General features: G+C 43.8%; 1 protein-coding gene across 6 annotated transcripts in view; it reads right to left on the reverse strand.

The window, feature by feature from the left end:
* The window catches only part of LOC147608197 (uncharacterized protein At2g27730, mitochondrial-like), a 90373-nt gene extending 78207 nt beyond the window's left edge, over positions 1-12166 (reverse strand). For 3 of the 6 annotated variants that reach the window (XM_086789001.1, XM_086789000.1, XM_086788999.1), the window contains exons 1-2: positions 11890-11943; positions 10908-10990 (exon numbers count right to left, since the gene is read on the reverse strand). The gene's annotated coding sequence lies outside the window, so the exon portion shown is untranslated. Of the gene's footprint in view, positions 1-10907; positions 10991-11889 lie in introns of all 6 variants that reach the window. The other 3 variants (XM_086788997.1, XM_086789002.1, XM_086789003.1) reach the window with 3 other exon arrangements.
* Between the last annotated feature and the right edge of the window lie 9190 nt (positions 12167-21356).

Below are 21356 nucleotides of genomic sequence, written 5' to 3' on the forward strand. Positions count from 1 at the left end.
TTGAGTCTCCTCCCTCACTTCTTTGTGGATGTTCTTCTTTACCACCTCAACCCATCCTGACTGCTTGGCTTCGAGTTTTCCCTCCATGTCCTTTGTGATCTCCTTGGAGATCTCTTCTTTGATGGCCGTGAGAGTGTTCTCATTGATCTCCCCCTCTTCCTTCTCGGTGTTCTTGAGTGACGCCAACCAGTTTCACTTTCAATGCAGTCACCTCCTCCTTGAGTCTTGTTCAAGGTCCGTGACCCGTGCTTCGAGGGACATGATGTGCCGGTGTAGTTTGTTCTCCACCTCATTGAGGTTGGAATCGGATGTCTTTTATTCTCCTTGACTAGTGCCTTCATTGCCGTCTCGAGGGCCTCGAGTTTCTCTTGGAGACTTGGGGCCATTCCTCGAGATTGAGGAGAGAGAGAGAGAGTTATGTTGCTGCCTTGGGGGCCTGAGCAAAGGTGGGTGGGGAAAGGGGAGTGCATGGCCTACCGGACATGCTAGCATAACGCCAACAGTACTGGGCGCCAGTGGCGAATAGAGAGGGCGGCTACCCACAGAGGCGCGAAGCGAACAGGGAACATCAAAGTGAAGCAAGCGGCGAACAGTGTAGCGAAAAGCGGGCGGCGACCAGTAGCGAACAGCAAAACAAGGGCGGCGAGGGCGAACAGTTGCGGGCAGCGAGACAGTAGAGAGATTAACAGCGAACAGGGTCGACGAGGGCAGAGGCGAACTGGGGCGGCGAGAGCAAAGGCGAGAGAGAGAGAGAGAGAGAGAGAGAGAGAGAGAGAGAGAGAGAGAGAGAGAGAGAGAGAGAGAGAGAGAGAGATTTTATTAACGTCTTCCAAAAGACCAAACGCGGCCTATGAGACAAATCGGTGTACCTATATGGGGTATCCTCTGTCATCCCAACAAAATGAAAAAGTACTGAACTAAAAAACTGAATCTGGGTGTGCAATAAGTACAATGAGTGGGGGAGGGGATGGAACTCTACTACTAGGAGAATGCAAAGCTATATGCATGGAGTATACAATCATGATATGCAACCTAGCTAGCTCCATCCTGTACCATACTGGGGGTATAAAATGGTATACATCAATGAAGGGGGTGTCCACAGCTCCCTGAAGAACATGCCTAGGTGTGCTCTGAAGCGAGCCAGTCGCTCCGCACCCTCTCTGTGAGAGAGAGAGAGAGAGAGAGAGAGAGAGAGAGAGAGAGAGAGAGAGAGAGAGCTGCTTAACCTCAAGAGTGGGGAGAGGGAGTGGGGCGGCTGGCCAAGAGTGAGAGAGTGCGAGAAAAAAGAAAGAAAGAAAGATATATGACCCAATGGGCCTATGAGACCAAAGTGGTACAATAATGTCCATGGCATATCTCATCATGGAATGGAAAATAAAACAGAATGAAAACATAAATATAGCTATCTCACTGGGGTGATACAAAACTCTCCATGGAAACTCGTCATGGAAAACTAAGAACATAAAACATGGGAGCAACATCAGCTCCGAAGTAGATGGTATACCACTCTCCAAAATGTCAAGCATGGGGTTGGACGAGTATGGTCGAGAGGTCTCCCTTAGCTATGTCACGTGGAAAGGTAGCTCGATGGCGGTCGAGCATGTCCTAGATTTGGAGCTGATGAGGTGATCGTGCCAACGGGGGGGTCGAGGGCGTCGGGCATGCTGGAGTAGTGCAGAGGCTCGGTCCGAGGTAACTCCTCTCTGGAGCGAGGTAGGTCCAGAGCAGCTCGTGGAGGGTCCACAAGATACACTATGTCGGTTTCCTTCACCTCCTCGGTCCAAAAGAAACTGGTGATGGTTGGCTGCCGAGGGAGGGAGCGGGGTGGCTGGGGCCTTCTCAAGGTGTCCCTGTGTCTGTGGAGCTCAAGCAGGAAGAGGCCCAGGCAACGTTGGTCCTGGAAGTCAATGATCCTGGAGAGTGGACCGAATCCCTCACACGAAATAGACATTGGAACCTCCCACGGATCTCATAGTATACTGGGCAACGGCATATGTAATGCTGCTCCGTCTCAACCTCTGTGTGGCATAGTCAGCAGATCCTCTCCTCTCTGGGTGTCCGTACGAGCTTCCCGGCTCTGAAGATGCGCGCTCTACTTGTCTCCACTCTGAGGTGGTGGGAAAGAAACCCGTATCTGGCCAATCGCTATCCGCATGGCATGGGACATGTGAACACTCAAGTAGCTCAGCTCTGCTGCTGCTGGATGAATCCATCCTCAGTGAGTGTGAGGAAGTGGTCTCTGTAAAAGTGCATCGTCGTGTGGGGAGCTCCGGGGGTGTGATCCATGTGCAATGTGTGTAGAGGCTAAGAAGATCTAACCGGATAAACCGGTTGGTTCGTCGTGATAGCGGGAAAAAAGGGGAGTCCAAACTGTACTGAAGGGGGGGTAGGCGGTCCATGCAGAGCACGTATACTGAGAACCAAGTGGAAACCAGCGCATACCATACTCCAGAGTGCCCCTCAAGTGCTAGCTATTTGGAGGACTCCATGGCAAGCCTCGAGTACCTGTGGGTGATCGATGTGACTGATGCGATGAAGGTACGTGACTGTCTAGAAGAGTGCCTCCACTACCATCGGGGCTGCAGCAAACTCTGCTTGGATAATCTGGTGTGGGACTGATGGTTTACTGCGGATCATACGAGAGAACATCATGACCTGGGGCCTCTCAACTCGCTGCCAATCCTCATTGGATAAATCTGGCCCCCAGAAAGCTGCTCCATACATCGAGGCTGGTGTGACGAGGGTGTAAAAAAGCCAGCCCTTCGTCTTGGGCTCCTGGAAATGTGCCTGGAAGCACTGCCGCTCAAGTAAGCTCAAGGCTGCATATCCTCGCGTCACTCTGGCATGTGTTGCGGGAAGCATGGTAAAGCGTGGGCCATTGAAAGTGACACCAAGGTAGACATAGGATGAGACAATCTCCACAGGATCCCCTCTATATGTGAAGCTCAATATGGATGTGACGGGGCGGGAGGTATTGAAGACCATTACCTTGGTTTTACCAAGGTTAACAGAGAGGTCCCACTGAGTGCAAAAGTCATGTAAGGCATCCAACTGTCTCTGAAGCCCTTCGGCTGAGTCTGAGAGGAGGATGATGTCATCTGCATAAAGTAGTATGGGGATCAATATGCCTGCCAGTGTGGGACTAGCCCTGCCTAATCCATCAATGAAGCTCGAGATCTCGTCAATGTAGAGGCCGAAAAGAGTGGGTGATAGAGGGCAGCCCTGTTTCACCCCAATGGTGCTGGAAATCTCCTGTGATGTACCTCCTAGGGTTCTCACTCATCCGGTGAGACGGACTCATAGAGGGCGATGATGCTGCTCCAAACCATGTCAGATGGGACTCTGATCTCTTGTAGACGGTGTAAGAGGCGGGCTCAGGGTACAGTATCAAAAGCTTTGCAGAAATCCACAAAGCAGCAGTAAATCCTCTGGTGTCATGCTCTGCCCTCCTCGATGATGGCACGGAGGGTGAAGATGTGGTTAAGGGTAGAGTAGCTCCTCCGAAAGCTAGCCTGTCCCCTGGCTCTCTGCAAATGAACTGAGCTCCACCTCTAGCACTGATCCATAGAGCTTGGTGTGGCCAAGCATGATCGTCCCTGTAGTTATTAGGATCAAGTGGATCTCCGGGCTTTGAGGATGGGGGTGATGGTGTTGGTGGACCAAGAGGGTGGAAATCCTTCACAAAGGGCTCTATTGAACATGTAGGCTAGTAGGGGTGCTAGGGTATCATGGGCATGCGAGATGTACTTGGCACAGTGAGTCCCTCATGATCTTGGGCTCGCCCATTGTGTAGTCTACGAATGGCCTTGAGGACCATGCCCTTTGTGAAGAAGGTGGAGGTGGTGGGGCGGCGGGGGTCTGGTGGTGGGCGTAGGGGTGGCTGATAGGGGATATGAGGGAGCATGCATAGGAGTGCCATGTGTCTGGGCAGGTGATAGGTGTGGGAGGGCGATGTTCTCGGAGTTTCCTCCATGCCTCTTTGCAGTTCGGCCCTAAGAAAAGTCGGTATAACTCATCCTCTTTCCAAGCATAGAACTCCCGTTTCTTGCGTCGGGTGAGCCATTGAGAGAGAGAGAGGAGAGCTCAAGCCTTATAAGAGGCTCCAAGGCTCAAGCATGGTGCGGGTCACGGTAGGCCACAGTGCCAATGGGAGAAAACGGGCACTATCTGCCAGCCACCAACGAGAGAAAACGGGTAGAAGCAACGGCCATAGACGGGGGAAAAAAAAAAGCAAAAAAAACGGCGAAAAAACCAGCGAAAAAAAAGGCATCTTGGCTGTCCCGTCCCTGACCAGGTGCGCCTGTTCCGTCGTTCTTAGGACGGCGTCCCCTGGTGACACAGATGCCCGAGGCGTCCCGCCCGTCCCCAATCCGTGTCAGAGCGCCATGTCATTTCAGGATGGCGTTTCCGCATCCCGGGCCTCCGTCCCCTGTGACTATGCTTGCAACACCTCTCACCGACGACTTGCTCAAGGGCGTGAAGACTCGTCGTCAAAAAGTGTCCGCCCACGAGAAAGGCTCTAGAGGCATTCCAGGCAAAGAGAAAGTTGCCTTCTCTGAGTCACCAATTTTGAAGTTGGTACCATGGGATGATCCTTTTGAGGTGATTACCGATGCCGCTTGCCAGTAACCTTGCCGTTGGAGCTGTTTTATATCAAGATAGTAGGCCAGTGGTGCAAGTTGATAACGCCGAAAAAAAATTATTCGGTGTTTGACAAGGAGCTTTTAGGGGTGATGATCGTGCTTAAACATTGGAAGCACTTTCTTTACGGGAGGGACTTCATAGTTAAGACATATCACCAAGCACTTAAATGGTTCCAAACCATGCCCAGTGCCCAATGGAGTGACAGGCAATCTAGATGGAGTCAATTGTTCAAACAATTTGGAGGAATGATTGAATATGCCCCTAGTAAGAACAACCCCGTTGCCCATGCTCTTAGTCAAAAAGGCACCATCCAAACATTGCAGGAGTCCATTGTGCTGAAAATTCAAGACAAAGACTTGGACAGCATGAAGGCACAGTATCCGGATTCAGAAGAGTTTGGGACTCAATATCAGTTGGCCCTTGGTTCAGAACCAGGCCACTACAGTATACAAGATGGTTGGTTGTTTTTTAAGAACCGTCTCTGTATACTAAAAGAAACGTGTCAAGTCCTTCTCCACGATGCCCATGATTCTCTTGTTGAAGGCCATAGGAGTATCAACAGTAACTTGGAGAAGTTAGAAAGGTCATTCTATTGGCCCAAAATGCGACGGGATGTCTACCAACACGTCCAATCATGTCAGATATGTCAAAAAGTGAAAGTTCCTCATACAAAACAGATAAGATTACTTCAGCCTTTGCCTATTTAGCATTAACCATGAACACGCTTCCGCAACGGATGTTACATTGGTATCAAACTTAATGCTTGTCGTCATGGCTATGCTAAAACCCTCAACTTTCTTGTCCACTGAAGTTAGGACGAAACCGCCTATTTTATGACCACATCCTTCGTGCTGCCACTGTCAACAAACAAGACAACGGCTCTCTGGCCACCTATGTAGCCAAAGGTCTTGAGCAATTCATTGCGTCTTGGGTGCCCTTCCTCTTATCTTCAAGCTCTCGACTAATGATTGTACCAACCAAAGCACTGCCTTGGGAGTGGTAGGATAGGAAGTCTTAAGCTTTCCACCATTGTACTTCATCTCAACACTACGCAAGCGAGAGTGCATTCTCGGAAGGTGGTGGACTAAACATACGTACCTCCCATTGGATTTGCATGTTAAGGCCATAAAGGAACTACCCTTTCTTGTCCTTGTCAGATAAGCCTAATTGTTCAAAGTTTTATTGGCAAACTGAAGGATTGCGGGCACGTTTCGACGCGCTCCCCTAAACTCGTCTTCGAGTCGCTCAAGGTAATGGGGCGGTAGAAACCACCGCTTAAGGTCTGTTGGAGGGGTCATCTCCACTGTTTTGGATGCTTCCCCGTTGTTTCTGCAACTCTAGAAGACCTCCCCCACCCTAGGAAATTTTCCCATAATTTTTTGAATTTTTTTCCACCTTTTTGGCACCTTTTTTGACATGTTTCATTTTATGCTGCAGTCGGCCTGCTTTTTGCTGGCCAACTGGGCTCTCTAGGTGCTATATAAGTATGGGCTTTGCCCTCAGTTGTATCATCTCATTTTTCGCATATTCTAGGATCTTGGCTGCACCTATGACTGCATGAAGGGGCTGCGTTAAGTTGCAAGGAAGGCTGAAAGCACAAACACAAGCTCCAAAGGCAGGGACCAGTCTAGGCTGAAGGCGAGGAATGCTCCTGGTGCTGAGGATGAAGGCGCCTAGCTCACTGTAGACTGAATGCCAGACTAAGCCCTATGCAAGCCTATTTATACTAACTAGAGGTCAAGTTGGCTGGTCATTTATTTAATAAAGTTTATGTTTATAAATGATAATAAATGCTAAATAAATACCATAAAATATGGAAAAAATACCAGATAAATCCTAGTAAATTCCCTAAGGCTTCTGGGATGTTCTAAATGATGCACAGGCATATGAATGCATATTATGCAAAATGCAGAGTGCTTTCTGATGCAAACCCTAAGGCTTCTACTGACTCGTGCATGAATGATTCTCTCGAAGTGGGTTAAGGGACTTGACTGACTGACTCACCCGCTAAGGTTGAGGAATGACCTACATAGCTCGTGCCTGACTTATCCTAGACTGAGGATATAAAAAGGGGTCACGGCGTATGACAAATATCATCCTACTAGGTTCTAATAATGTACAAATGTTGCACTGCTGACGATGAGCCATCTTGTCACCATGCACTGAGTGCAGATTGCATGTGACACATGTTGCCACACGCTGCAAGAGAATGTGACGTTATCAGGTGTTACGCCTTCCTCTTGCATTTGTTCAAAAAGTTCAAACGCAAGAGCTTCATGCCCATGTTGAGCATAACCTGCAATAATCGAATTTTAAGTCACTAAATTCCTATTTGGCAAGTCATCAAACACCTGACGTCCGATTTCTACATAGCCACATTTTATGTACATGTCAATGAGTGTGTTTCCAATAGCAAAATTTGACTGAAATCCATATGAAATAACCTTATCATGAAAAAGCTTACCCTGCCCTATATCCCCTATAATGTTGCATGCTTTCAATATGTGTACAAAGGTACATTTGTCTGGCTTTATATCCTCCAAGAGCATTTTGTCATAAAGTTCAAGCACGCAATCACCCTTCTCATGTTGGACATAACCTGCTAGTATTGCATTCCATAAGATAAGATTTCTGTTTGGCAATCTGTCAAAAATTCTGTGTGCATCCTCCAAGCTTCCACATTTGATATACATGTCGATAAGAGCCCCCTCAACAAATGTGTCCAATTCAAATCTAGCTCAGATTATTTTTTCATGCATAAGAATCGATTCTGTGTCCAATGGCTCCAACTCTGTTGCATGCTTTCAAAATGGACACGAGCATGAATTTGTCTGGCTTTATACCAGCCACTTGCATTCTGTCAAAAAGGTCAAGAGTGGAATGGCAACAACCATGCTGACTGTAGCCAGTGATTAATGCATTCCACGAGACCACATCTGGGTACTCCATTAGATCAAATACCCTTTGTGCATCCTCTACACTTCCACATCGGCATACATGTCAACAAGCATGCTACCAATTGCCGCGTCAGATTCAAGTGTCTCCTCAATCACTTGGTCATGCGTCAGCTTGCCCTGCTTAAAGTCTCCAAGGTTACCACATGCTTTGAAGACGCATAGAAATACAACTATGTCTGGCTTCACGCCCTCCTGCTTCATTTTCTTAAAAAGTTCAAGTGCAACCAAACTCTGGCCACCCTGGGCACATCATGCAATCATTATGCTCCAACATACCAAATCTTTGGTGTGCAAGCTTTCAAATACGTTGTACGCCTCGTTTATATTTCTACACTTAGCATACATATCGATTAAGGTGCTTCCAATACTCAGCTCAGGTTCAAGTCCACTTGCAATAATTTGGTCATGTACCAACTTGCCTTGCAATACAGCTCCTGTGCTTCCACATACTTTCAAGATGCACAAGAATGTGCATCTCCCTGGCTTTATGTGTTCTTCTTGCATATTGTAAAACAATTCAAGAGCCCTCTTATAATATCCATACATGGAATGCCCTGATATAATTGCATGCCACGTGTAAATGCTTGGTATGTTAACCTCATAGAACACCACATGCATAATGTGACATGCAAGGAATTGATCGTAGTAAAACAACCTTAGGCTTAACTAAACTTCACTTAATTATACTTAAGAGATAGACGATGGTGTCAATGCAATGCAACGCAGCTATATTAAATGCAATGGTTACAAAGAAGATCCATGCATGACCTAGATGAATCTCTATCTCGGGAAGAGAGAGATATGTTGAACGCTGATGCTGACTGAATGTTCCCTTCTCCAATGCTGAGGTCCACCCTTGAGATGCTGGCTTTCCTCTATGTAGGAGACAGGAGGATCAACTGAATGCTGACTGTATTCTGATGATTATGCTGCTGATGAGAATATGCTGAACTCCACACCCTCTTAGGGTCTTGGGCTGAAGATCACCAAACGATGAAGAGATGAATCCAATGAATGACGCGCTTTTCTATTTATATGCTCAGTTATGCTGCTGGTCGGCCAGGTATTGCTATCGGCCAGCCTGCCTGCCTATGTCTTCACGACTTCATAAATGCTCTCGTTGTTGTTATCGGCTAGTTCCCTATGCCCTAACTTGATGTGCTACATGCCCTAAATGCTTGGAATGCCTTAAGTACCTGAGGTAGGTGCTGTAACAGCCCCATACCATGCTGTAACTATTGTGAATAACTATTGTAAATGCCTGGATAATACTTAAAGCTCATGAATGCTATCTGCTTAATGCTTATGAATGCCTAGGACGTCATGTCACCTGTACAGGTGTGCACGTGACATTCCCCTTTGCTAAACTATTGCTGGGTGGTACACTTGGCAACCTTTCAACTCCTCTGCTGATCCCCCTCCAGTGAAACCACTGCCTCATTCTGACTTCTTCTGCTGGGATTAACGTTGACTGCAGGAGTTGAATTCTTTGAGCCAAAGACTTCTCCACTGTGGAAACTACATGGGAAATGCTACTAAATCTGCTTGGAAATACCTAAGACACCACTAACCTGTCTGTGGAATTCTTTCACACATCATCTCCGTCGTTCCTAAACCTCCGACCCTCCTCAGGCGATGTTGGAGCAAACTTCTATCTTCTTATGTGGAAGAGAACCCCCTGCTACCAGTTGAAGCCCAAAACTACATTTACTCGTTTGATGATGGATGTCAATTCTTCCTCAAAAAACTCATGGGTAAAACTTGTATGCCTTGCAAATGCGAGATGCTAGACTGATTGCTAGGATGACTACTATGTTGATGCAAGCCATGTGCAACCCTATATGCTATGCAAGATTGCAGATGGATGGGTTACTCATGCATGACTAAGGGGAAAACCCTAAGGATGGCCTACAAGATCTTGAGAACTAGATTTAACTGAGAGGAAGCGACTAACATGCTGACTTACTAAATGACCTTTGGAATGAACATGAACTAAGGCTATTTACCCCGTAACACTCTGATACCAATGTGACATGCGAGGGATTGATCATAGTAAACAACCTTAGGCTTAACTAAACTTCACTTAATTATACTTAAGAGATAGACAATGGCATCAATGCAATGCAATGCAATGTAGCTATGTTAAATACAATGGTTACAAAGAAGATCTATAAATAGACCTATACGGTTGTCCTAGATAAATATCTATCTCCTGAAGAGAGAGATGCTGAATGCTGATGCTGACTGAATGTTCCCTTCTCCAATGTTGAGGTCCACCCTTGAGATGCTGCCTTTCCTCTATGTAAGAGGTAGAAGGATGAACATAATGCTGGCCGTATGCTGATGATTATGCTGCTGATGAATATGCTGAACTCCACACCCTCTTAGGGTCTTGGGCTGAAGACCACCAAACGATGAAGAGATGAATCCAATGAATGATGCGCTTTTCTATTTATATGCTGAGTTATGCTGCTGGTCGGCCAGGTACTGCTGTTGGCCAGCTTGCATATGTCTTCACGACTTCATGAATGCTCTAGATGCTGCTGTTGGCTGCTGACCAGGCCCTATCGGCTGGTTCCCTATGCCCTAACTTGATGTACTACATGCCCTAGATGCTTGGAATGCCTTTAAGTTAAGTACCTGTTGTAGGTGCTGTAACTACTGTGAATAACTGCTGTGAATGCCTGGATAATACTTGAAGCTCATGAATGCTATCTGCTTAATGCTTATGAATGCCTAGGACGCCATGTCACCTATACACCAACTGGATGTAGGTGGCCACTCTTCCTTGAGGATATGCCAAGCTTTTGAAAAAGAGTTGGTAGTGTTCTGCCTTACGTTTAGCTAAGAACTCATGGTTTTTCCGACGAGTAAGACGGTGGAAGCATCTCTGCGTTTTGCATACAGAGATCCTCTCACATGCATTCACGTGCACACTCCCCTGGTCTCGGAATCTTAAGCACGACACCTCCATAATGTGCTAGATTAGCCCATACCACACGTCACACAACCATCCTCCCACATCATCCAGCCTTTCACCCCCACCATTGGCCTTGCTAAAGTTGCACAATGGGCAAGATCAAGATCATGAAAGCTTACGGATTGACACTAGAATCTAATGATAGAAGTATGCTATTTGACTTAGTTTCCCTCTACCCCCCCCCCCTCTCCCCCTTTCCAAAAAAGAAGATAATATCCTTCCTTTAGTAAAGAAAGATTACATTTGAATGAAAACAAATATTAACCCTTCCAAAGAGATGAAGTCTATCAAGCTGCAAACACGTGTGACAGCATTTGTGGAGATACCTTCAGTTGCATCTGCTTGAAACACTTGAGTGCTTCCTAACTGTAGTCAATGAAACATTTGCTGCAAGTGAGGCACATTTGACCTACATATCAGACAAGGTGGGGTCCCAACATCAACCTCTCACTTCAGTAATTCATTTCTTCAAATCTCAACAAGTATCACCACCCTAGTCTATGGCTTTTTGAAGCTGCCACAACTTGTCAAGCTATAAACATTCGTGAACATTCAATTGCATTTGTATGAAACATTTGAGTGCTTCCTAACCAACTCCATATTCATCATATCTTGTGATGAAAGATGGAGAATTTTGAAGTTAAGGGGCCTATGTATAGGAAGTTTGCCTATCTACCTGTTGGGCTGTTGGTCAGCTGCTAGGGCCTGCAAAAACAAGAATTTCCCCGTTTTTGCCCCTATTAAGTGAGACACAGATGGATGGGTATCCCCTTCGCACCCAACATTAATGATTTCTGCAAGACCCAGCAGTGGAATTGTTGCAAGCCCCACTATAAGAGAATTCATTGCTAGTAGGATTGAAAAACTGCACCTCTGTGAGGCTTTTGAGATCCAAAGGGCTGGCCCATGTATCTGGTTCCAGACAAGTCTAGATCCAAAAGCTAGAAAAGGACTCCAATCTATCCAGGGATGTTGCTACTTAAACCATTATGATGCAGATCAAGATAAGTTAGTCCGCTTAAAATCCCTTTTCTTTTAAGAATCGGTCCACCCAAGGAGGTATGTATGGCTGGGATTAAGTACACCCATCTCTTGCCACACTGACCACCTTTCAAATGAAAAAATCTCAAGCTTTCAAGGATTCTGCCTAACTGCACCCAGGACATGTGTATCTTATCTGTTATTCCTTTCTAGCTCAGATCTAGAGTTGCATAAGGAAGCTTAGAGGAACCATTTACCTGTTCAACATGCAGAGATCATAACTGAATTTTGATTGGGTCTCCCAACAACCCTCAGGAAGGCCCGCACCTGTAGATGTATTTGCTTGTATTGCTGTATGAGAATGTAAAGCCTGAATTCTGATTAATGACTTGCAGAAATGCAGAGGAGGAAGGCTAAATGCTGGCCGCCTAGGTCTGCACCTGCTGCATAGCTTGGGGAGCTGCGTTTTTTCTTCTACAGGCTGGTAGGCCTGGTTTTTTCTTTTACGCTGATGTGGGCTGAATTGTAAATTCTTGTGTTTAGGGTTGAGGGCTCGTGGAGTATTTGTTCGGGTGGTTCGGCATGGGCCAAAAGGGTAAGGGGGACTTTTTAATGCTATAGAGAAGCAATTGGGGGACTTTTTTTCAAAAAAAAAAAGGGTAAGGAACCTACAGAGCAAATTAAATGCTCACCTCACCCCACCATCTCATGCCTCCACCCTCTTGATTAATTGAGAATTAGAACTAAGCTAAGGGGGATTGATGCTAATTAAAAATCACCGAAAACAAAGGGTTGCAAATTAAATTTTCCTCCTCTAATTTGTTCCAAAATTGTTTTTTTAATCCAAAATCACTCTAAAAGGAGTCATTGTAGGGAAAATATGGGGGCTTGAGCTCGATTTTGGGCTCCATTTACCCTATATCACCCAATATCATGCTCGATTTCAGGCTTGAGCTCGATTTCGGGCTCCATTTACCCTAAATCACCCAATATCATGCTCAATTGGTGAGGGAACTTTTTAAAAAATTTAAAAATTTTAACCACAATCCTCTTTGATCCATGTGCCAAAATCAAGCATAAATCTTGCCAAATTTTAAGCACAATCCTCTTTGATCCATGCACCAAAATCAAGCATAAATCTTGCCAAATCGTGCACACACATAGCCAATTAGACTAATTACCATGCTCCGGACACGATGGCAATGTTCTTTTTTTCCAATTTTGACAATTTGAGAGTTGAAGGAGAGTTTTAGCTCTCTCTCTCTCTCTCTTGCAACAAACCAGAAATTTTTATTCAACAAACCCCTTTGCTACATATATCAAATTTTGTCACCTCATGTGTACACACATGCAAATAGACTAATTGTGATGCTATAGACACAATGGCGGGGTTTGTTTCATCAAAATCTCATGATTTTGTGCTCAATTGAGCAATTTGTTTTTCAATTTTCTTGAATTTAGAGTGCAAATTTAAACAAAAATTAACAAAAATGACCAAACAAACTTGAAATTGCAAGGATTAAGAGTAACAAGAAATGATTAGAAACATGAAATTGATGCAAAAAAACAACAAAAACACGTGATTTTGGGAGATTTTTGTTACTTTTTTCACTCATTCTTTTCTCGTTAGTAACCAAAATCGCGCATGCAAGCAATGCAAGGATGCTTGGCAACAAGAGATTGGTGTCCCAATGGAACCATTTATGTCGGGCCTTTCGGCCATTCAATGGGACTCTTCTCTCATGCCACGGAGAGCCTAGACTCCAACTCGAATCCAATATGCCATGGGAAACATGCAATGCATTAGGGAGGCAACTCTCACTTACCTCTATCTCGTTTGCTTGAATCGGGGACTCCTCGTGGTAGCTACGGTATTTGTTCGGGTAGGTCGGCATGGGCGAAAAGGGTAAGGGGGGCTTTTTAATGCTATAGAGAACCAATTGGGGGACTTTTTTCAAAAAAAGGGTAAGGAGCCTACAAAGCAAATTAAATGCTCACCTCACCCCACCATCTCATGCCTCCACCCTCTTGACTAATTGAGAATTAGAACTAAGCTAAGGGGGATTGATGCTAATTAAAAATCACCGAAAACAAAGGGTTGCAAATTAAATTTTCCTCCTCTAATTTGTTCCAAATTTGTTTTTTTAATCCAAAATCACTCTAAAAGGAGTCATTGTAGGGAAAATATGGGGGCTTAAGCTTGATTTCAGGCTCCATTTACCCTAAATCCCAATATCATGCTCAATTGGTGAGGGAATTTTTTAAAAATTTTAACCACAATCCTCTTTGATCCATGTGCCAAAATCAAGCATAAATCTTGCCAAATTTTAAGCACGATCCTCTTTGATCCATGCACCAAAATCAAGCATAAATCTTGCCAAATCGTGCACACATATAGCCAATTAGACTAATTAACATGCTCCGGACACGATGGCAATGTTCTTTTTTTCCAATTTTGACAATTTGAGAGTTAAAGGAGAGTTTTAGCTCTCTCTTTCTTGCAACAAACTAAAAAAATTTATTCAACAAACCCCTTTGCTACATATATCAAATTTTGTCAGCTCATGTGTACACATGCAAATAGACTAATTGCCATGCTACAGACACAATGGCAGGGTTTGTTTCATCAAAATCTCATGATTTTGTGCTTAATTGAGCAATTTGTTTTTCAATTTTCTTGTATTTAGAGTGCAAATTTAAACAAAAATTAACAAAATTGACCAAACAAACTTGAAATTTCAAGGATTAAGAGTAACAAGAAATGATTAGAAACATGAAATTGATGCAAAAAACAACAAAAACACATGATTTTGGGAGATTTTTGTTACTTTTTTCACTCATTCTTTTCTCGTTAGTAACCCAAATTGAGCATGCAAGCAATGCAAGGATGCTCGGCAAGAGATTGGTGTCCCAATGGAACCATTTATGTTGGGCCTTTCGGCCACTCAATGGGACTCTTCTCTCATGCCATGGAGAGCCTAGACTCTAACTCAAACCCAATATGCCATGGGAAAGATGCAATGCATTAGTGAGGCAACTCTCACTTACCTCTATCTCGTTTTCTTGAATCAGGGACTCCTCGTGGTAGCTACGTCAATGGAAGCATGCCGAAGTGGGTCAATAAAGTTACTGCCACCATGCCTCAAGTGTATCCATTGCTCTCTCTCACTCCCTTTCTCACACACACTCACTCACAAGCATTGAAGGGAAGAGATATGCAAGGTTTGAGAGAAGAATAGAGCACTATCTTCACTTAAGAGCATACAAGAGTGCATATAAGAATCAGGAGATTTGGAGTTACAATTTGATCTTTATACTTGCTCATAGTGTTCACACTTGGTCGGCCAATGTTAAAAATGAGGTCCTAGTGCATCCAAGACTACCTACACTAGTGCAAACACCTTGTCCTAGCTAGTAACTCTAATCTTATTATCCCATGGCACGCCTTTCATATACAAGCAGCGATCACACATGTACAATAATCCATTCTAAGAGAAATATGAATTCTCTAGTGCCTAGGCCAATGAATGTCAAAATATGAATTCTCTAGTGCCTAGGCCAATGAATGTCAAAATATGTGGTAGCCGACTGTGGTGTTATAGAAGTCTTCGACATCACTTAACACAAGCAATAATATATTAAATATGGATGGGTGGTATAATGGGCCACACTTATCCAGGGAGAGATTGAACCTAATCTTGTGTCGACGGTGGTGACCTTTCTCTTATTTTCAAGCTTTCATGTTTATTTCTTTGGTAGAAATTTGTTTATGTAAGGTTGATGCTTTTAATTTGTTTTAAGTCTATGGTTTGTTATGTCTTGTCTTACATCACCCTTCCACTATCTTCTTGGCCATTTCTAAGAGTTCATGTGTCCACCATCAGTTATTAAGAGCTCATGTGTAGGTTTTCCATTTCCCCTTCTTCATCTAAGGTGATTTGAGCGGAGAAATCTAGAACCTCCTCAATTTCAAAATACCATGGAAGGTCCGTCGGATCCTTATTTTGCTCCCTTATAACTTTGGGAAGTCCTAGGTCTAATTGGTTTGATTTGAGGCTCTCACACCGTTGCCTTCCCTTTGTTTAGTCCTTGTTTATTTTTTTTCCCTTTTTACTCTTAGGGGATTCTAATACCAAAGATGCCATGGAAAAGACTACTTGATTATGTAATTGCTTGGCTTAGGCCCTTGTCTCATGACCTTTAATGGAACTTCCTTTTCTTTATCTGAAAAAGATGATGAACATATCACACTAACAATTCCCAACCCAGTGATGATGGACAGTGATGTATTCATTGGAGGATTTGGATTTCTTAGCTTAAGAGGGTAGTCACTAAAATCAAATAATTAGTGTCGCACTTTGTACACCATCTTTATCTATTGGTGGTGGGTTAGCTATTGTAGCTTCTACAATGGCTTTTGTCTAGTCAACAACTCTATAAGGTCCTTGATCCTCTGAATCATGCTAATGGAGCTTGCCTTGGCGCACATTGATATCCCTTTCTAGGTAAGCTTTTGGCGTTATTTATATCAATGTTGTCAGTTGGTGTGTCTCTAGCATCAAATGTCCTAGCTAGCCCATGTGGCACTCACTCCTTGGTGGGCTTCCTACTGCTGCATCAAGGTATGCCACATAGAAATCAAGTGGGTTGGTAGGTTCTTCTATTATAGGCTCAGTCTCATAAGAGTTATTCTTGTTGGTAGGGTTAGTTGAGGGATCAACTAAATAATTAATTAAACTCTTCTTATTGTTTACTCTCTTGAATTTAGAAAATTAAGGCTAATGGTTGAGGATGTGTTAATGTAAAGCTAGCAATCCCACCATTCTTTGGAAGTCTTTGGGCATGGTAGCAATTATGGCCCAAACAATGTAACCTTTTTGTACTATATATTATATTGAAAACACAAACTATCTCTCTCTTCTCTCCCCATCTCTTTTGTTTATTTTGCATCTTCATGTTCCTATGTAGTACCGAGGGCTCAAAGAAGACTCCCATAGCTTCCCCATGTCACATTAGTATTAAAGCATCGAGCTCAACTAGACAAAGTGATGAAGGTGTATGAGGAAAGTGATTCCAAAGCTTTCGCATGTCACATCGGTATCTGAGCATCATGCTCAACAAGGCTAAGTGCTGAAGGTGTTCTTAGAAAGTGTGTAGGTCTAAGGAGAGTAACAAAGATAGGGTAGAGTTCCCATAGGGATGGTCAGTGCTAGCAAAAATCCAAGGAAATGTCAGCCCCTGTTGTGAGAGTTAGATGCCATTTGGAGCATACCAAGAAAGGCTCTCACGAACGGTCCCAAGGGATGCTCATCCAAAGGGGGGGTGGAGCAAGGATGCAAGGATTAACCTCAGCAAAGGAAACCAATTGTGAATTGTTCAACAAGCACGAAGGCAAGGGGACAAAGTGGAACATATGCACAAATCTCATACCAAATTTTGAGTGGCATTAGAGTTATGGCAAGGTTTTTAGGGAACAAAAGTGTGGGAGTCCATGAGGAGCTAAAGGAATGATGGCAATCATCCAAGATCAAAGGTTGGAATCCCATCATCAAGTGAGTTGCATGGCACTTGGGGCATACCAAGAAAGGCTTTTAGGAAAAAATGGTTCCAAGGGATGATGGTCATCCCAAGGGGTTAAGGATGATAGACTTAATACTCAAGAAAAGGAGACTAAAGAAAGTGTTCACGGATAGGGCAAGAAGGCAAGGAGACAAAGTGGAATTGATGCACGTATATTCATCAGATTTGGAGTAGAATTAGAGACTTAAGGCAGCGTTTTCAGTGAAAATGAAGGGAAGGATGATAGGTTTGGGAGACCATGTGTGGAGGCAGAGGATGCTGATAGTCATCCAAGTTGTTCACAAGTAGAAATCCCATCATCAAGTTTAGCATGTAGTGTTGTTATGTGCATGCACATGGATGTGCTAATCCTAAGGCTAATCCTTGATTTTCTAGTAAATGAAAACACCAAATTAAAGCAGTATATGCTATCATAGACTTGTGGAGGTCTAGACGTGGACCAAAACCCTATCGATTATATACTTCCAATCAACAACATCAATGTTTTTAATTGTCAATGGAGCCGACCAACAACAAGCCAGCCAGTTGTTTAGTTCCTCCAATATCCTATAAAAGGAAATCTATGGCTCATTGTTAGTAGTTATTTGACCCCTCACATGGGGTAGGTCATAAAATAGGTTTGTAGCTACCATTTGGGCATGCCTAGGGTTGCCAAAAACATGTACCATTTGGGCATGCCTAGGGTTGCCAAAACATGTACCTTTTTGTACTATATGAATATACTAAAAATACAACAATCTCTCTCTCTCTCTCTCTCTCTCTCTCTCTCTCTCTCTCTCTCTCTCTCTCTCTCTCTTCTCTCCATCTCTTCTTTGCACTTAACATCAAGATGTTCCTATGAAAGGTGTTTAGGGTTAAAAGAATACTTAGAGCTTCTGCACATGTAACAAGTTTCCTGACTCTTGACCCTCGAGTTCACCGTTTTCTTAGATTTCCCTTGGTTGTGGTGGCCGTTGAAGCACTTGAGCACTCATAATTCAAGCACTTGAGAGCACTTATGAATTATGAGATGGCCTAAGCCCTTGATTGGGCCATGTTTATATACCTTTCACATATGCTAGTGGTTGATGGGCTGAACTGGCTATTGAGGTAACATGCCTATTTGGCTACCCAAGCTTGGTTGCAAAGCTTAGACAAGCTTTCTCCCGGTAAGCCTTCTTTGGTTCTGGCCTTGGTTCTGGCCAGGTGGGAACTACAAAAGGGTATCTCAACACAGTAGGGCAGTCATCGTCTTGCTTCGCTGAGCTCGGAGCTCTCAACAAGCTCAACCAAGCTTCTTTGAGCTTTCAACCTTGTGGTTGTTGCTCTGCAGGGGCCACTAGCAAGCATAGGAAGTAAAAGAAGATTAACCTTGTGAGCGTGGGGAGAAGGGAGGCTGTTTAAGAGAAAAAAAATTAAAGGGCGCCTATTTGCACCAAACTTTAGGGTTTATTTTGGTTTCTTCATGCTCCTTAGCCTTTCACACCCTCTACCCCTTTTAACCTTTTCACACTTCTCCTAAAAACCATTATTCATATGACTCGGTGGTTTTTTACATGCGTTGTGAGGTTATGTGCATTGCTAGCGTTGTTCACACGACTAGTGCATTTGTGAGCATTCCTTGTTGTTGTCCACATGCTTTTGTTTCTTTCACACATAGTGGGTAGATTTGGTGCATTGTTTGGGCTTGTTCACAACGCCGTGTGAGTTTCCTATGCATTGTTAAAGTTTCTTCACATGCGTTGTGCATCGTGTTTTGGCGTGTACAGTTTGGGTAGTGTTCACATGCGACCATGGGTTATTCCTACTACTTTTACCCTTCATTTGATTGCCATGGTGCAAGTTCACATCATCAATGGCATCACTTTATTACCATCTCAAATCCTGATCTTAGGAGTGTCACTCATGCATTGACTTCATGGCATATTTTGAGTGACCATTTTGTGTCATGGTTCACATATCTTTCGTTGATTTCACACATACTTTTGATACTTTGAGGCTAAGATCTCTATACATTTATAGACTTCATGCTGTGATGAGGTGGCATACTCATGCCATTATTGGATATTCAAGCTCGGGGTTTATTGCCTAGTCATTTGAGGTGTTATTTTGATGAGGAGGATATACAATCCAAATGGTCTGCATACGAAGACTTCATTATTGGATATTCAAGCTCGGGGTTTATTGCCTAGTCATTTGAGGTGTTATTTTGATGAGGAGGATATACAATCCACATGGTCTGCATACGAAGACTTCATTGACTCGTTACTTGGTTACCTCGACACAAATGGTTCGACATTGTTCACATGGGACGAGTCTTCTTTTGGTGACTTGTGCGAGTGTCCCACACTCTTGAGTCGCCATGATTATGTTCCTGATGGTGTAGATTACATCGATGATGCTGATGTGTCTTACACAGAGAGAGAGAGAGAGAGAGAGAGAGAGAGAGAGAGAGAGAGAGAGAGAGAGAGAAGCCATCCACTACCCACCATCGCCTAGCCTGAGAGGGAGAGAGACACATAGTTGTGCTGATCTACCACATCTACTACCAACCACATGAGCGCTTTCATAGAGAGAGAGAGAGAGAGAGAGAGAGAGAGAGAGAGAGAGAGAGAGAGAGAGAGAGAGAGAGAGAAGCCATCCACCACCCATCGCCTAGCCTGAGAGGGAGAGAGACACATAGTTGTGCTGATCTACCACATCTACTCCTAGCCACATGAGCACTTTCACACAGAGAGAGAGAGAGAGAGAGAGAGAGAGAGAGAGAGAGAGAGAGAGAGAGAGGAGCTTCTTATCTCAAGATAGGATTCGGTGAAAGCTAGAAGCACCTTCCCTTAATCAGGGTTGAGGGCCACTAGAGCTTGTTGCCCCATTATTGAGTGGGATAACTCTTTGGGACATGACTCAAGAGATGCTTCTTATCTCAGGAAAGGATTGGGTGAAAGCGATAAGAACTTTCTACCATCAAGCAAAAGGCACCACTAGAGCTTTTCACCACTTAGTGGCGCTCTACCTTTCTTGTCTTGGAAGAGGTCCTAATTTGGTAAAAAGACAAAAGCACCTTCTATTAAGGGAAGAAAAATGGCAACATTAAACATTGGGATGAACCATCTAAGTATCTTGTATAATTTAATAGAAGAGGATTCAAATTAAACAATTATTGTGTTAGATCAAAACTTGAAGCACCTTCTATTAAGGAAGGAAAAGGGCTACTAGGACTTGCCATTATTGTGTGGGATCAACTATCCACCTATCACAAACCATTTCATATAGTACGAGAGGATGTCTTCCTCTAGCACGTATTAGGAGAAGATGACATCCTCCAACATTTAATTGGAGTGCTATAAGAAACCTTTGCAACCAATTGCACAGACCAATGTGTGGGTTGGTTTGGGTTGGTGAGCCTCACCAAACGCTGGACCCTGTCTACTATATTTCCACTCCTTTATGGGCCCACATTTAGTTCGGAATCCTTGTCTACTATATTTCCACTCCTTTATGGGGCCACATTCAGTTCAGAACCCTTGTTTAGGTGTACTACACATAAGCTGCATATAATTTTTTTTTGAAGAAAGCATAATTAAAAAGTGTCAACAATAAAAGAAATGTTTTAGAGTTTTATCAACAATGAAAGGAGCTTCTACATGGGTCCACCTTTTGCATAAGGACCATACATGACACCTACAATATACACACAAGCTCTACATGTAGTAGACATATAGGCACCATTCTTTCAAGAACCCGCATTGTCAACAACCCTCCTCTAGGTATGTTTTTTTTTTTGGGGGGGGGGGACATAAGCCTCTCACTGGCTCATGGTAAGACCCATTACTTAGACCTTCCTAAAATTAGTAGCAACCTTCTATATCCTCATCTTCAACCACACCAACCATTGATCCACATTGCCTCTATCTCGATTACTCAACCAATGCCAAATCTCTTGAGCCCCCAGAGGGCCCTCCAACTACATTACAGCTATGGGTAAAGCTAACTTTCCTACATTACCAATCTAATGATATTGACTTCTAAAAAAGAGGAATGTGAGTAAATTTTAATGAAAGCATCAAAGAGAGTCAAAGTAAGTAGTTGAGTTGGAGAAGTTTACTTTTTGGAGAAATCCACACACGTTCGCACACACCTTCCCCCCCATGCCCACCATACATGTTACCTCCATATTTCACTATGGGTATCGCAAATTTTTTTTATACCTTTTATCTTGTAGTATGCATACACAT

The sequence above is a fragment of the Cibotium barometz genome, chromosome 53 (assembly GCF_041138505.1).
Source record: "Cibotium barometz isolate CiBa-2024 chromosome 53, ASM4113850v1, whole genome shotgun sequence".
NCBI lineage: Eukaryota > Viridiplantae > Streptophyta > Polypodiopsida > Cyatheales > Cibotiaceae > Cibotium > Cibotium barometz.